Below are 17692 nucleotides of genomic sequence, written 5' to 3'. Positions count from 1 at the left end.
TCACTGCTGTCTATCTGAGCTTTCCTCAGCCCCCAGGACTGGCGCATGTTCCTCTCCAATCTCCTCACCATCCGACTCTGCTGCCATCTCTGCTGGCTGCCACAACAATTAGATAGGTTTGTCGTTATAGAAATGGTTGGTATATATTATTATGTAAAAGTAAAAAGCTGAGGTTGTATGTTATTACCTTATTTCTACTATGCCAAAAGGAGTCGGAAGTCAATGCTTTTCTTTTTCTTTTCCCCTTTACTCTACACTTTTTCCTCTTCCCCTTTTCCTTTCCTAATTGCCCATTGTTTTTATTTTTCCTTGAATTTCTGTAATTTATATTTTATTAAACTAATAAAAATATGAACAAAACAAACTTGTCATAATTATTTTCACTTCCTTTTTAAAAATTCTCCAGTTGAAATGCTATACTTCTCAGGTCAAAAGAGTGGAAGAGAGAAAATTGTGTAACGGTGTAAAGATTTACTGTATAAAAAGCACTGCAGTAAAACCAATTCTGAATATTAAACATTGCCTCATACCGAATACAGCACTATTAGTCAATGTACAAAGAAAATGTTTTTAACAAAAATAGCAATTTGAAAATCAAGAATTTAATAAAATAGATTGTGCATGTGTGACCAGATGATAGAATACTTCAGAACTGCTTTTTACCACCTAGGCATAAGTTGCTAAAGAAAGTGTCAAACCAAAAAAAAAAAAAAAAAATGAAGTGAAGAAATGAGTGATCATATGAATAAAAATGTCTGAAAATGGACAGCAGTGAAAACCAAAAAAACAAAAACTGTAAGCCTTGATGTACTGAAATCAAAACAACCTAAATTTCATAATCAAAATGTCTGTCTCATTAAGATTACACATCAAAATGCATACCAGTTATAAGTCAGTTTTAAGATCAGTAAGATTTTCTTATGTGGTAACATTTCTCTGATTAAATTCTATAGCTACAATTTGGTTGAGCTGCTATAACTGAGAAATGGTTATTATATATCTGCAGATGTGCTATCCTGGTTTCTTTTGTTTCTTTCATCTTCTGCAAATCATTTTTTTAAATGAAAACATCTTGGATTTATACAGCTAGGCACAATTTGTATAATAAGTGTGAGGTATGCCATTTTTTCCATGGAATCCTAACATTTCATTTGGACTTGATGGGGTTCCATTACAAATTAAGAGAGGAAAGTTCATTTAAAAGCAGCAAAATTTATAGTACTAGAGCTTTACCTCTTTGCTGAAGATTTTGAGAATTTTTTCATTAACAAAAAGTTTGCAAACTCCTCAAGCTTGATAACATATCATTAAGAAATAGACTGCACTTTTTGCACTTGAAGCTTCTAGCTATAGTTGGTTCTTGGAGTTCAAAAGACAGAACTACAGTTGCTTTTTCAAGAAAAATCCTAAACAATTTACCTGACTGAAGTTCACAGTAGTTCCAAATTTGAGGGTCTGTGGGCCAATACCTCAACACAAGTTTAGAACAGGATGTTTTAGAAAAAAAAATAGGATAAAAGTGGATATCTACTCTGTATTAGAAGGCGCTGCAGAGAACGTGGTTGAGGAAACAGGTAAGAAGTACACAAAGTGATCACCTACTATTCAGTGCATAAATAAACCCATAAAGACGTCTTAAAAATGGGAGTGTAAGTGCACAAATAGGTTTCATTAAGACCAATCTGCATCTTTTTTTTAAAAAAAAATCTAATGGCAACAAAATGAACAAGATTTTAAAAAGAATATCAATTTAAGGAATAATATGATATCCAAAGCTAGCATGAAAAATTTAAATGGATTTATGGCTTCTATCTGTAAACTACCAAGAGTCACTTGGAAAGTGAGATGGGCAGTGTTTAAATTAGATATATAGATAGATAGAGAGAAAGAGAGAGAGAGAGAGAGACAGAGAGAGAGAGAGAGAGAGAGAGAGAGATTTTGATTTGATTTTTGATTTGATTTGATTTTAACTTTATTTGTATGCCGCCCTTTTCCCTGGGGGGACTCAGGGCGGCTCACAATTCAAGGGGAGGGGAAGTACAAAACAAGTTATACACATAAAGACAATACATCGTTAAAAAACACAACAGTCGTACTATTCGGGTGGGGTTGAAGTCTTTAGCCCCAGGCCTGTCGGGGCAGCCAGGTTTTAAGGGCTACGCGGAAGGTCTGAAGGGTGGTGAGGGTACGAATCTCCACGGGGAGTTCGTTCCATAGGGTCGGAGCAGCCACCGAGAAAGCTCTCCTCCGGGTAGTTGCCAGTCAACATTGACCGGCTGATGGAATTCGGAGGAGGCCTAATCTATGGGATCTTATTGGCCTAGTGGAGGTAATTGGCAGTAGGCGGTCTCTCAAGTACCCAGATCCAATACCATGAAGGGCTTTGTAGGTGACAACTAGCACCTTGAAGCGCACCCAGAGATCAACAGGCAGCCAGTGCAGCTCGCGAAGGATAGGTGTTACGTGGGTGAAACGAGGTGCACCCACGATCGCTCGCGTGGCTGCATTCTGGACCAGCTGAAGTCACCGAATACTCTTCAAGGGCAGCCCCATGTAGAGCACATTGCAGTACTCCAGCCTAGAGGTCACAAGGGCACGAGTGACTGTTGTGAGAGCCTCCCGGTTCAGGTAGGGACGCAACTGGTGCACCAGGCGAACCTGGGCAAATGCCCCCCTGGTCACAGCCGACAAATGGTGGTCAAAAGTCAGCTGTGGGTCCAGGAGGACTCCCAAGTTGCGGACCCTATCTGAGGGGTGTAATATTTGACCCCCCAGCCTGAGAGATGGAACACTTGGCCAATTAGTGGGAGGGAAGCACAACAGCCACTCGGTCTTATCTGGATTGAGTACAAGCTTGTTAACCCCCATCCAGTCTTTAACAGCCTCAAGGCCCTGGCTCATCACGTCCATCACTTCATTGAGTTGGCACGGGGCGGACAGATACAACTGTGTATCGTCCGCATACTGGTGGTATTTTATCCCGTGCCGTCGAATGATCTCGCCCAGCGGTTTCATGTAGATATTAAAAAGTAGGGGGGACAGGACCGAACCCTGCGGCACCCCATATGTTAGGGGCCTAGGGGTCGATCTCTGGCCTCCGACTAACACTGACTGTGACCTGTCCGAGAGGTAAGAGGAGAACCACCATAAAACAGTGCCTCCCACCCCCACCTCCCACTGTCGTCACAGAAGGATACCATGGTCGATGGTATCGAAAGCCGCAGAGAGGTCAAGGAGTACCAGGATGGAGGCGTGGCCTCCATCCCTGGCTCTCCAGAGATCATCGGTCAATGCGACCAAAGCAGTTTCTGTGCTGTAGCCGGGGCTGAAGCCAGACTGGAATGGATCAAGATAACTGGCTTCCTCCAAGGACCGCTGGAGCTGAAAGGCCACCACCTTCTCAACAACCTTCCCCACAAAGGGGAGGTTGGAAACTGGACGATAGTTGTTAAGAACGGCTGGATCCAGAGATGGTTTCTTCAGGAGGGGTCTCACCACCACCGCCTTTAAAGCGGGGGGAAAGACCCCCTCCCGGAGGGAAGCAACAACAACCGCCTGGACCCAGCCCCGTGTCACCTCCCTGCTGTTAACAACCAGCCAGGAGGGGCACGGGTCCAGCACGCATGTGGAGGCACCTACAGCTCTCATAGCCTTGTCCACGTCCTCAGGGGTAACAGCTTGAAAATCAATCCAGCGATGACCTACCAGATTATCCCTTAGTGCCTCGGCTGGTTCTGCAGGATTGGAGTCCAGGTCCGCCCGAAACCGAGCAACTTTATCCGTGAGGAACTGGACGTAGTCCTCAGCCCTGCCCTGCAAAGGATCACCCGTATCCCTCCTATTTAGGAGGGAACGGGTTATCCTGAACAGGGTGGCTGGGCGCGACTCAGCAGACGCAATCAGAGTGGCAATGTAAGTTCTTTTTGACGTCCTGACTGCCCGGATGTACTCTCTGATGCAGGATGTTAAAGGTGCTCGGCTCGATTCAGATTTACTGGATCTCCAATGGTGCTCTAGGCGTCTCTTACGGCGCTTCATCTCCCGGAGTTCCTCAGTAAACCAAGGAGCCCTCCTGGATCCACTGCCTCGGAGCGGCTGTAGAGGCACAATCCGGTTAAGAGACTCCGTCGCTGCTGAGTTCCAAGCAGCAACCAGAGTCTCCGCCGGACTGCGGGCGAGGGTATCAGGAAGAGAGAGAGAGAGAGAGAGAGATAGATAGATGATAGATAGACAGATAGGTAGGTAGGTAGGTAGGTAGGTAGGTAGGTAGGTAGGTAGGTAGGTAGGTAGGTAGATAGATATATAGATAGATAGATAGATAGATAGATAGATAGATAGATAGATAGATAGATAGAGAGATAGATAGAGAGATAGATAGAGAGAGAGAGAGAGAGAAGTGGTTTCCAACCTTTTTTTGGCCATGGCCCATCTAAGCATCTCTAAAATCCTGATGCCCCTTCCCCTGTGACATATAATTCTTATTTTACTCAAAATATGAATTCTACTCATGCAGGGGAAGTCTAAAACACCATTAACTTGATTTAAACAAGGTTCAAATTACCCCCATTAAAAATCAAATTGCCCCCTGTGAGGCATGGGCCCTACATTGGAATCCACTATGATAGATAAAGATAGATGATAAATAGATGATAGATTGATCGATTGATCAATCGATCGATCGATAGACCGACAGACAGACAGACAGACAGATGATATCTAGATATCTAGATAGATAGATAGATAGATAGATAGATAGATAGATAGATAGATAGATAGATAGATAGATAGATAGATAGCAATAGCAATAGCAATAGCAATAGCAATAGCAATAGCAATAGCAATAGCAATAGCAATAGCAATAGCACTTAGACTTATATACTGCTTCACAGTGCTTTACAGCCCTCTCTAGGGGTTTACAGAGTCAGCATATTAACTCCAACAATCTGGGTCCTCATTTTACCCAACTCGGAAGGATGGAAGGCTGAGCCAACCTTGAGACTGGTGAGATTCAATCTGCCAAAATGCTGGCAGTTGGTGATCTCCAGAAGTAATCTGCAGTATTGCAGTCTAACTGCTGCCCCACCATGGCTCTTAGATAGATGATAAATGGATGGATGGATGGATGGATAGATACTGTAGATAGATATATGCAAATATCATTCATTTAGTTGGCTTTTGCCCCAGCTGTATATTGGATGAAAGGTATAAAACTGGGTCTTCCTAAAAAGAGGATATGGGAGTTGTCATGGAGAGAATTACAGGCTAAAATCAGGCTCTGGTAATTGGTCTTTCTGACTAGCATGGTACCTTTCCTAGCTTTTTGAGATCTTCTCTGTCCTCTAAGAAGGGAGTGTGGTATGTTGGGTGCACTCTACAGGCAGATATATTGTTGCTTCTTGAACCCCAGACTGGGTATGAACAAAGATCTGAGCTTCCTTTTTAATGCATGTATGCATCTTGGAGATAGGAGAGGTTTCATGAGCAAAATAGATTTATATTTTCTTCCTTAAAATTCACTGAAACCTACTGGCCCTGATCTAATCTAATTTTGAAACAAAGTTCTGAATATGCTTTAGTCTAATGTGGCCCTTGGCTGACTGAAATGATGTAGCCCTGGACTAGAGCCTTTCTTTTAAAAAGTTACTAAAAGAAAAGTAGGATTTAAAATTAGCGCAGTGATGGGAATTATTATGCTATATAAAGATTACAGTGCGTTTGTGTCAGGACTCTTCTAATATTAGATTCCTAGAGCATTGCATTTTCTGGGGAATGACTTTCATGTTCAATTTTTCCCAATTTCATCTTAGAAACCAAACTATCATTTCAAATATAAAGAATACAAATACTATAATCCATAAATATGGTTCAAACATTTATGTATGTCTATGATTTCTGAGTATTCCAGAGCACAGGGATCAGGATTGTATCAGTTCAAAGTTTGCCTTGATGCTTTTAACCTCTCTTTACAGAGTAGAAAGATGATGAGCAGCAGATAGTGGTAGTAGATGCCAAATCGGTACTTCAAAGTGCTTTCGTCCTTTTCAATATGCCGCTGGCCAAGTGTCGGTTTTAAGGAAATTCAGATGATAGCTGTACTACTGATGCTTCTTCTTCTACTGCAAAGCCATTAAATGAATAATAAGTACTTAAGAGGCAAAGCTATTTTAATATAGCAGTTTGTTTCTCACAGTGGCCAACCAGAATCTCTTTGGGATATTTGCAAACTCCCTCCCCTGTTGTCCCAATGGTGCTTTATCAAAAGGTAACTGGACTTTCTTGGTTTTTGTTCAGTTAAAACATTTTGCTTTTCATCCAAGAAGCTTCTTCAGCTCTTTAGAATTGAGAAGCAAAATATTTTCAAGAAAAAAAAACCCAATAAAGTTCAGTTAGCTTTTTGGAAAAAGCACCTTTGGGACAACCATGACCTGGGTGATTGAAAAGCTCCATAGACATCCTTCCTTCATTTTCCTCCTGCAACTATTGTTGGGAGATGTGCTTCTTCAAAACTTGTGATAACACAGCTATCTGCCCTGAATTTAAACAATACCCTTTTAAAAACCATTCTAGTCAATGTCCAACATCATGTCTTGTGGCAGTGAATTCCACTGGTTAACTATATTCTGGGTGAAGAAAGTCTGTTTTAAATTTCTCTTTAATTGCCTTCATTGAATGCTAGCACAGAATTGTGACAGAATGAAAAATGCACTGTCTCTGTGCCATGTATGATTATAACAAAAGCTGTACACAGAATTTCTGCATGCCATAGATTTTCATGAGAGCACCACAATGAGCTATATTTTCAGTCCCTTTCCTAATTATCCCTAGCATAACATTTACCTTTTTTCATAGCTGTCATACATGGAGTCAACATCTTTGTTATACTATCCACTATGACTCTCAAGATCCTTTCTCCTGCTTAATTAGAGAGATCAGTGTTCAATGTAGGAGAGCAATGGGGGTATACAGTTATTCCATAATAATTATCCACCAAGCTGGGTTCTAAAGCTGTTCCTGAAAGAGACACCATTACCATCACATTTGTATAATAAGTCTATGTGGCAGGGTCACTTTAGATGGAGTGCTTTGGCTCCATTTTTTAAAATACGGGAGGTGCACTAAGGAAGTGTGCCAACTTCATTTCATTCTTTAGAAATGGGGTGGATGGGGACATACGGCTTCAAGAAGGAGTTTCAAAACAGTGCATTACTTGAAGAATCATTAAATCAAAACACCCCCTGAAGCTTTGTGCTGGCTGCATTATTTTTATCTCACTTTTCAAAGCATTTCAGAGCAGTGAAGAAATCGGCAATCTGTGAATACAAAGCACATGTATGATACTCCTCATGGCACAGAAAAAATATAATTAAGTGCCTAGATTTAAGCTGTTTGCTCTGTTTGGAATTAAGAGAGATACACCTGTATGACTGGCTATAGGTGGAGCTGTCACTCACCAAAAATAAAGGAAAAAGTGAAAGAAACACAGAGAGAAAGAAATCCAATTTCAGATTGTTGAGGGCTTTGTTATTTATTTATTTATTTATTTATTTATTTATTATTTATTTATTTATTTATTTATTTATTTATTTATTTATTTATTTATTTATTTATTTATTTATTTATTTATTTGAAAAAGATAAAATTTTAAAGAAAGTCTCGGAATAAATGCATCTGAAGGCAAAAAAAATAGAGTCTTCATCAGGGAGCATGTATTTTGAGCACAACCAGAGCTAAAGTAAAAAAAAATGATACAAATTTTTGTAGCCGGAGAAAGATTGGGGTGATAGGGGAGAGGGGGAATAAAGCTTTATGGATTTATTGTATTGTATTGTATTTATTCATTCATTAATTTTCTATAGCTGCCCAACTGAAACATATCACTGTGGATGGCTTACCAGTTTATTATATACAGCTTTGGGGCTTCCATCCCAATAATAAGGTTTTTCTTGATTATCTATAGGTTCCTGCCAGGATTTCCAATAAGGAAAATCTTGGTGGTGCTAAACCATATCAGGGTTCCAAATAACACCCCCAGCAGAAGTAAAACTCCAAGGTAGACATTTTCCTCAAAGTACCATTTTATTAGCGATGTCATATTGGCATATCTGGGAAAACTTGAATCTGAAAGCCCTCTAGGTTTCCCCCAACCAAATCAAAATGAAAGTTCCTTCCCCTGCACCCACATGTCATCACATGGTCCAATCATGTCCCTGTCCCAACTGGAGTTGCTTCCTATTCATGCCTCTTCAGGTGCAGGCTGAACATCCTTGACTCCCAGGGAAAAAAATGTTGTTATGGCTCTACATCTCACCCTGTCTCCATCCATCCCCACTCCCATTTCCCACAGCATGCCCATCCACCAAGTGTGGCAGCCCTGAAGATCCAAAGTAAAAGATTACCTCCAGGGCTGACAAACAGCCAGTGATGAATAATGCTGCTTAGAGATGTTATTTATCAATTTATATTTACATTTAATTTGTGAGGACAAAAAGCTTAAAATGGAACTGTAAATAGCCAATGAACATTTCATTGCATATCTATTTATCTATCCTATCCCATCCATCCATCCATCCATCCATCCATCCATCCATCCATCCATCCATCCATCCATCCATCTATCTATCTATCTATCTATCTATCTATCATCTATCTATCTATCTATCATCCATTTTCACCATTATAGCAGATGATTAGTGGCAGTTAATTAAAAAACAGTCTAATAACCAACAAAGTAGTTTTTCAATGATGAATACAACTTAAAGGGAAAATTCTTGCCCTTCTTGCAGTTGATGGGTTCTGCAATTTTATTTCACTTTTTAGAATTTTAAGTATGCAAATAGCTGATATTCCATGCCATAAGTTAATGCTGAAGTGTCCTAGGACAGTGATGACAAACCTTTTAGATAACGAGTGCCCAAGCTGCATGTGTGCGCATGCCCGAACTGAAAGGTCTGTGTGTGTGTGAACAAGCACATGTGACATGAATGCATGCACAGACATGCACACAAGCAAAGCAGAGGCCCCAAGACCAGCTCGCCAGTGGGAGGCAGAGCATCTCAATATAGGCAGCATGGCAAGAGGTAAGATCTTTTTTCTTTCATGAGCTTCTGTTTCATTGTTTGCAGAGAAACAAAAGCTCACGAAAGAAACGCCATGGAGATCTGATCTGGGGCGACAGCGCGCATGTCAGGAGAGGCTTGCATGCCATGTCTGGCACACATGCCATAGGTTTGCCATCACGGTCCTTGGGTATTATAAGAAGGGAACAAGTACCAAAAATAGCCAGTGTGCTAGATCGATTGCCTATACATTTTTATGTGTGTGATCTTTACTAGAATAGCACAAGGAACATCAGGCTGTAGTAAAATTATCTTCACAACATGGTTTTCCTCTTGTAGACTGTTATCTGCTTCCCAAAGCTGTTGTGATAGGCTCAAGGGAGTCTAAAATTAATTACTCACATTTCAGTGAGAAAATAAATAGCAAGATAAAATATCAGAAGCATGCCCAAGGAATATGAATGTAGTCAGTGATAATTAAATGATTGGGTCTTTGTTTAATACTTTACACCATGAATATTTGAAGTACCTTCAGATTCAAAGTAGTGTAAGTTACCTGCAGTCTTTTTTTGGCAGTACTGTTTTGCATGCTTAATAATTAAGTTTGTAGTATGTATGTATGTATGTATGTATGTATGTATGTATGTATGTATGTAATTTGTAAATTCTTTCAGACACTGAGATACATCATTATTATTATTACAATTAATAATAGGTTTGTATAGACAATATGGATTTGTGGGCGATGAAATTGCTTCACAGAATCTAACCTGCCCTGTTATTTCTTTTCCAAGAATAGATTTCACAGGAATATTTAATGCACGTGAAATTGTCTCTGCAGTAATAAATAGGCATATGGCCTTTAAAAAAAATGTATGTAGACTTTTTAGTTTATCTGTGTATGAACTGGGCTAACCGTGAATCAAATTGTTTGTTGTTTTCACACTTTTAGCAATAGAAAAGAGGAGAGAGAGGGTGAGTAGATTTTGACATTTGACATAGAGACGTTTGAATTCCAAGTCGGAGGATTGAATGATTAGGTCATCTTCTTTATTCAAAGGAACCTCTCAGCAATACGGTTTTGGGTGGGTAACTGAAAACAAAATTATGATTGTGTCCCATCAAACCAGGCTTTATAATCAGAAAAGTAATTCCAAGAAGCCAGCAGCAGGAAATGTCTAATTCACTGATACCAGAGATGAATTTGGCAGGAGTCCTGTCAGAGAGGGGGGAAATTACAGTGAAGATTGTATCAAAGGAGAATGGTATCTGTTTGGCATTGTATAGAGTTCAGAATGAGCCTGAACATGGCATGTCTGGGTGAAAATGACATTTGGAGGAATCAGGATTTAAATTTGTCTGGATATTTTCACTGCATCTCAAATAAAGCAGTTGACCAATAAGGAATGAGTCTCTATTAGAGTTGTAAAAACATTTGATATTAATTTTGCATGTATCTTTAGTTTTAAATCAATCCTAACCTCTTTTTTGCATGTTACCAGTGGTGTTTGTCTATCAGTGTAATAAGGTTGACATATATGTTAAACATACAATCTTCTTTATAATTCTGGGATACTTATTGAATGATGTGGAGATAATAGAAAACAGAAGAGAGAGATTATTGCATTAGCCAAATATAGAATGCCATCACATAGTTTATAATTGTCTGAAAATTTGCATATCATTTGTACAGAATTATTTAATCTCCATGTTTGTATGTGTATACATGTATACGTACACATACACATACACATACACATGCACATCAGTGGTGTGTTACAACCAGTACATCCTGGTACGGGCATACCGGTGCCTGCTGGGAGCACCAGGTACCATTCTGGTACGGTGCTCCAGAGGCCCCACCTGCCTGCTCCTTACTGGTATTTGAGGTTTTCTGGGCTTCCACACATGGAGCGTATGGCACCTGCGCGATGCTTCACCAAGCAGCTGGAGCGTCACAGAGGCATCACGGAGCATCACGGGCAGTAAGTATGCATGCATGCACTGTGCAGGTTCATGTGGTGGATGCCTGGCCCCGTTTCACCATACTGGTTACAATGGGATCAGGAACCCATCACTGATGCACACCGATAGATGATGGATAGATGATGGATTGATGGATGGATGGATGGATGAACAGATAGACATACTCTAATGTGGGCCTTTTTATACATATTGTTTTTTTAGCCGAACAACTAAATCCCCAAAACATAAAAGGGGATAATATGAAGGACAGCCACATTTTCTCCTGGGTGTTGAAACATGAGATATAAGTTAAGATTGTTCCTTTAAAAATACAGAACCTATATTATTTCATAGCATCTCTACCATCATTCTCATTGATATTTACAATTTGTCTTATGCACAATTCAGAAAGAAATGTAAGGTCTTTCATAGCCAATCAACTGAAGGGCTTTAATAGACATCAAAAAGAATTTGAAAACATTGGTTCATCACCAGTTGCATGTCAAGTATTTTTTACTACCCCTAGAAATAGGACCCTTGGTGAAGAATGTTTTCAATTTCATGCAGCTATGCACACTCCAGGGAGTATGTCTTTTATATTTAAAACTGTACATAAAATTTCATCCTCATGATTAGAGAAAAACTTTGAATTTTAATAAGCACTATTTTTTTTAAATGAACCTGCCTTATAATAAGGCAGGTACTAGGCTATAGTTGTTTGGCAAGTGGACAACCAGGCAGCTAAAATCATCATCATCATCATCATCATCATCATCATCATCATCATCTTTATTCAAGGAGTAGTCAGTAACATATGATCTTCTATGAACAGATGAAATAAAGCAAACTTTCCCAATGCAAAGTCTTCATTTGCCCAATTCAAAGACAGATATGAGTTGCACTCTTCATCATTGCTGACATGCAGCCTAGAGGAAATGCTTGTCAATGTCTCAAAATGGAGAGGTCCAGTGAACCAATTAGGTTACCGGGAGTCCAGGACCTTGAAAATATAGATCTGAGACTTGCTAGATTCACCCCTGTTTTACTCTTCTAACAAATGCAACAGAGGACTTTTGAATCCCTCCTTTCAGCAAAATTTCACCTGTGACAGCCACTGTTATAGCCTCGTAAGTCCTCGGACTTACGAATGACAGCTCGGCGGCAGCCAGGCACGTCTTAGCCAATCAGACGCGCCTGCCGGTTGCTGGGCTGTCATACGCGAGTCCATTGGCTGAACTATCTGACAGCCGAGTATAAAAGGCTGTCAGACGAAGGAGAGGTGCCGGTCTACTCACAGTTGATGTTCATTACGTTCTTGCTCGAATAAACGGTTCAAGGCTACCTCAGACGTCTCCTCGTTATTTCTACCGCTGATCTAACAGCCACCTTGAAAAACTTCTTCTCATTTGTCTTTTTGTAGAATTCACAATTTTAAGGGCAACATTGTCTGGATCCATAACTGTATCAAGTTAGTAAGTGACACGCCATGACTCTAAGAATCGCCATAAGGAACAACATGGAGATTGATCTCAAGGCCCATCCCTGATTAGGAACTCATTTTGGCCTCTTCCCTTCTCTGACATGATAGAAATGATTGTGATCTGCCAGTCCAGGGAAACTACTTCTAGTCTGTCATTTATGTTGGTTCCTCAACTCATCTAAACAGATGTCAAAAAAAGCAAGCTGTGCAGAGAATTGGGATGCAGACCCTCTGGGGCAAAAAGTACATGGCAGCTGTAAACAATAAAGGTGTGCCTAATATTTTCCCACCTTTCAAAATGCAATTTTGAAACACACTCATTACTGAGACATGGTATCAATTGTCTTATTTTTAAAATAATATCCTTTTTCCTCCCCATTCCATTTGATGTTGCAAGACAAATACTCTCTAATGTTACCATTGAAAGTTCCAGGTGCTGTAACAGACTACAAAGAAAAAGGAGAGGAGAGCCCAATATTTAATTTACATGTTAACAGAGTTGGAAGGAACCTTGTAGGTCATCTAGTCCAACCATTTCTCACAAATGGCAGTCCAATCTCTTCTTGAAAGCTTCCAGTGATGAAGCTTCCACAACTTCTGAAGGCAAGTTGTTCCATTGGTTGATTGTTCTCATTGTCAGAAAATTTCTTCTTACTGCTACGTTGAATCTCTCATTAATCAGCTTCCATCCATTATTCCTTGTCTGGACTTTGGGTGCCTTGGAAAATAGCTTGTGACAGCCCCTCAAATACTGGAACACTGCTATCATGTCTCCCTTGGTTATATTAGATATTATAATATCACATATTAGTGATGTGTCTTCTAAAAATTGGGTGGTAACCCAAGCTGCAAAATTGTGTAAAAAATAGCCATTTACCCCCAGCATTTTTATTTTTATATATAGCCATGAGGATGGGAGGGAGAGATAAATACTGTAGTACAGATAGTTAATCTCTATCTGAAGCATTTTAATAATTTGGAATTTAGAAAAAACAATCAGAGCACATCAATTGGTTCTAACCAACTCTTGTTTATCTTCCACTTCTGTCGATGTTTGACGGATGTTGTTCATGCTCTTTGGTTTACAGTAACAAACAGGTTTTTAATTTTTCTAAACCCCATCTCTCTAGTGCCATTCTGTGATGGATGATGTGACAAAAGGTTCCTCCATAAAGTCTGAATACTAAATAAATTAGCACTTTTAAAATAGCACATCATTCATCCCTGGCTGCCTTACTGCTGCTTTCTTCCATCTTTACTTGTTTAATCTCCGGTGGTACAACTCTTTACTCAGCACAGGACTGAAGCTGTATAACAGATGGCATGTACAGCGAGTAGGGCATTACAGCAGGCATCCAAAGAACAAGGAAGAACTAATCCGACTGATTTTCCATATGCTCACATTCTCACCAAAATGTTGATGAACTCAACACAAAGCATAAGGGTGTGGAACCACCCTAACTTGACCGAGTCTTATTGAAAATTACTTCATCCAATGATGCAGAAAAAGGGAAGGTATTTGGACTCCAAAATATATTAGGTTTAATGGCTCTTGAAATCAATTGGGAAACTATCAATGTCAGCAGGAGCAAAGTTCAACTAAATGAGTTTGGATCCAAACTGTTACTTTTGACTCTGGGGTTATCTTCAAGTTGACAGAGATTTGGCAGTATATACCTAATGCTGCAGACAGAAACAGTATGGCTCCCCCCCATCCTACAAATACTCTTCACTAAATTGGACACAGGACCTGGTGCTGCATTGGTGATTATGGGTAAGCAGACAAAATCTTATGCAGCTATCATTCCAAAACATCGGTTATATGCTTGCTGAAAGCAAGGTTGAAAGGGGGTAAAAATATTCTACTGCTATTGTCAGATTTAAAAAAAAAGATTTGGGCCATAGACCGTCTGTTTTTCATGTTACAAATATAGTAATCGTTGCAGGTGGCATCTCTCTGGTCTTTGAATAATAGCCTTTGCAGCACATGGAAGAAATGATAAGATAGAAAAACGTGAAGTGTGACCCTTTAAAGTACAATTTACACAGGACAGAAAAAGAACAGATTTGTGGAAGGTAATCACAAACTTTTACGAAACAGAAATGTTTACTAAAAGATATTGGTTCAAAAACAAGCCACTTTATAAATGTGTCAGTTGCCATCTCACACTTGCACTTTGCAATCATTCAGTATCAGATGCCGTGAACTCTAGGGGCTAAGTGGGAAGAGGGGGCGATGCTTCGAAGAAAATAGAAGTTTACTTTATCTCTCTGAGATAGGCTTCAAGATCAACTGGCTGGAACTGGAACACAGCTGGATACCAAACACCTGAAATGACCATTCTGAAAATATCTTGTTTTAATTTGATTGGACATGGGGGGAGGGGCAGTGGTGGGGATTCTTTTTTTTTTTTTTTACTACCGGTTCTGTGGTCATGGTTTGGTGGGCGTGGTGTGGCTTGGTGGGCAGGGGAAGGTTACTGCAAAATCCTCATTTCTTCCTGATCAACTGGGACTCGGGAGGCAGAGAATAGATGGGGACAGGGCCAGTAGGAGGTGATATTTACCAGTTCTCCGAACTACTCAAAATTCCCACTACCGGTTCTCCAGGACTGGTCAGAACCTGCTGAATACCACCTCTGGGGAGGGGATCAGTGATGGAAGGTAACTACGGGAGGGACAAGTTAGATTTGGGAATTTTGGTACATGTTTTCTGCTTATGCACTATTGTAATTCACTTGACTTCTTCTACACCTTTATCAACAAATGGAGCAAAGGATCATTCTTAATTAGAAGTTCAAGCTGAGGCAGGCCTGACATTTGTCCTTCTTGATGTAATGGCAGATTTAAGGAGTTTCTAAAGCACTTAAACAAGGGGCCATGTCAAGTGTAATAAGAATTAGGTTGAGCCCAAACCCATCCACAGGAATTGGATAGGAATACAATAATAAATAAACTAGGCCAACCACAAAAGATAAAGAGAGTTCAAAGATTCAAACTGCCAAATTGGCAATTATAGAAAACAGAATAGTTTGCACCTCTTTGCTGTCATCTAGTTCTATTTAGTTTATAGCTCCAATCAAACCTTTTGTAGTCATTTTTTTTCATTCTATATAGTTTAGAGCTAATAATTAACTAGAACTAGATGACAGCAAAGAGATCCAAAATGTTATGTGTGCAGACATATAATGGCTAACTCAGTGTTTACAGCTCAAAATGGTAGTCCTATTTTGGTTACATTACAGAATGGACACTTTATTCCTACTTATGCCCACAGATTTCCTAACATATTATTTGTTGCAAATTCTATAGGTGCCTTATTTAAGGAGTAATAATTAAGTTTTCTGGGTTCTCCTTATGGTGTGAATACTAGAATAATCCTGTGCTGATTTCCCCTCATATTATTATTTCCTTAATATTCTCATTCAAATTTGGTAGAAAACAAATTGCTTAGAAATTATTATATTTCCAAAGAAAAATGATATTCCAATCTAATTTCAAGAGGTGGGCAGCTTTATAATCCTACATAACTTTGTTGAAAAGGTAAAGATAAAGGTTTGCCCTTTCCAGTCATATCTGATTCTAGTACTCATCTTCATTTCTTAATGTTGTCAAAAGACACTTCTATAGTTGCATGACCAGCAACTATATGCTGAAGTGCACGAAATGCTGTTACCTTCCCACTGAAGTGGTACCTATTTATCTACTCACATTCTATATGCTTTCAAATTCCTAGGTTGGCAGGAGCTGAGGACAGTAATGGGGACTCACCCCATCACATAGTACTTGGGTCTTGAACCTGTGCTGTCAGCTTTCAGATGACATGCTCAGCATCTTTAACTACTAAACCATCACTTTGTTGTAACTTTGTTGTAAAGTACTCAAAAATGTGGATGATTGTCCTATCTTTCATTATACAATCCTCTTTTCATTTTGTTTGTGTGTCTTTACATGTCCATGAGTCTGTGTATACGATACAAAAACAAATTCATGGTTTAGGTAGATTACAGTACAAATAAAATATTGTGCATTTATTAAAATACATAAACTTATCTTTTTTCATAAAGCTTGAGCCTTGCTATTGTACCAAGGGATTCAATTATTCTTGATCTATAGATTCTTCAATTATCTAATTTTTACTTACTTTCTTATATCACAGGGCTGAGCACATTTTTTAAAAATCTCATATTTCAATTCACTGTATTTTTAATCAGTCTTCTAGTCCAAAATGTGATCAATAAATAATAAAGAAGTCATTAGATATGTGAGTAGGTGTGTCTAAAAATAGAATTCCTTTCAATAGCATTCATCCTTTAATATTTAGAGGTCATAATAATGATAAATGTACATACAATAGAATTATCTATAGACCCTAACTAGTGGAAATGCATTTGAACTATTTAAAATAAATTCCCTATAAACAGCCTATCAGACCTAAACTTATTTGTGTTAAATCCACAATCAATCTGTTCTTGCAAAATACTATAAAACATTGGCTTTTGAAGCTGAATTTCTGATCTCTTAAACACCATTGTATTAGTTGTCTGATCTAGCCATGTTAATCTGCACTTTTAAAGCAACCCTGAGGATACTTTGGGGGTTAATCTTGGTTTTTTTTTTTTTTTAAAGAAAATAGATTTTCTTCTATTTTTAAAGAAAGCAATGCTCTCAAGGAATATACAATGGAAAACCCTGGACAATATGTTGTCATTCCCTTATCTATTGAAAACATAATTTCACAGAAAAGTTGAAAGCTATGGGAGAAGAGGAAGAAGGGTGATCCTGAGAGGGACAATGTCACTCAATTAAATTGGAATCAACCTTACTCAGCTTTAAGATGGCAGATTGTTGGCTCTAGAAGCAGTAAAAACATGGCAGGAAAATTGCAGGCAAGTTTCACATTACACATCCTTTTGATTTCATTTTCATCTCAACAATGGAGAAAGAGAGGAATAAATTCAGAAGGGAATGATTGTAAACGGGACCCTTTGAGATACAGGAATAAAAAAACTACTTTTTAAAAAAAAGTATTTCCAAATGTCCTCTTTTGTAAATGTATAATTGTTGCCTACATATTTGGCTTTGCATTATTCATATTCCAGTTGCAGTCAAATACCTCAAATTCTGAGATATGTACCACTAAATCTGATTTCAAGCCACTTCACTTTTTCCTCACCTTCATTTTGCCTTG

The sequence above is a fragment of the Thamnophis sirtalis genome, unplaced genomic scaffold, assembly GCF_051295495.1.
Source record: "Thamnophis sirtalis isolate CommonGarterSnake01/CBP01778 unplaced genomic scaffold, rThaSir2_p1.2 scaffold_2, whole genome shotgun sequence".
NCBI lineage: Eukaryota > Metazoa > Chordata > Lepidosauria > Squamata > Natricidae > Thamnophis > Thamnophis sirtalis.
Note: the sequence above shows the minus strand (reverse complement) of the source record.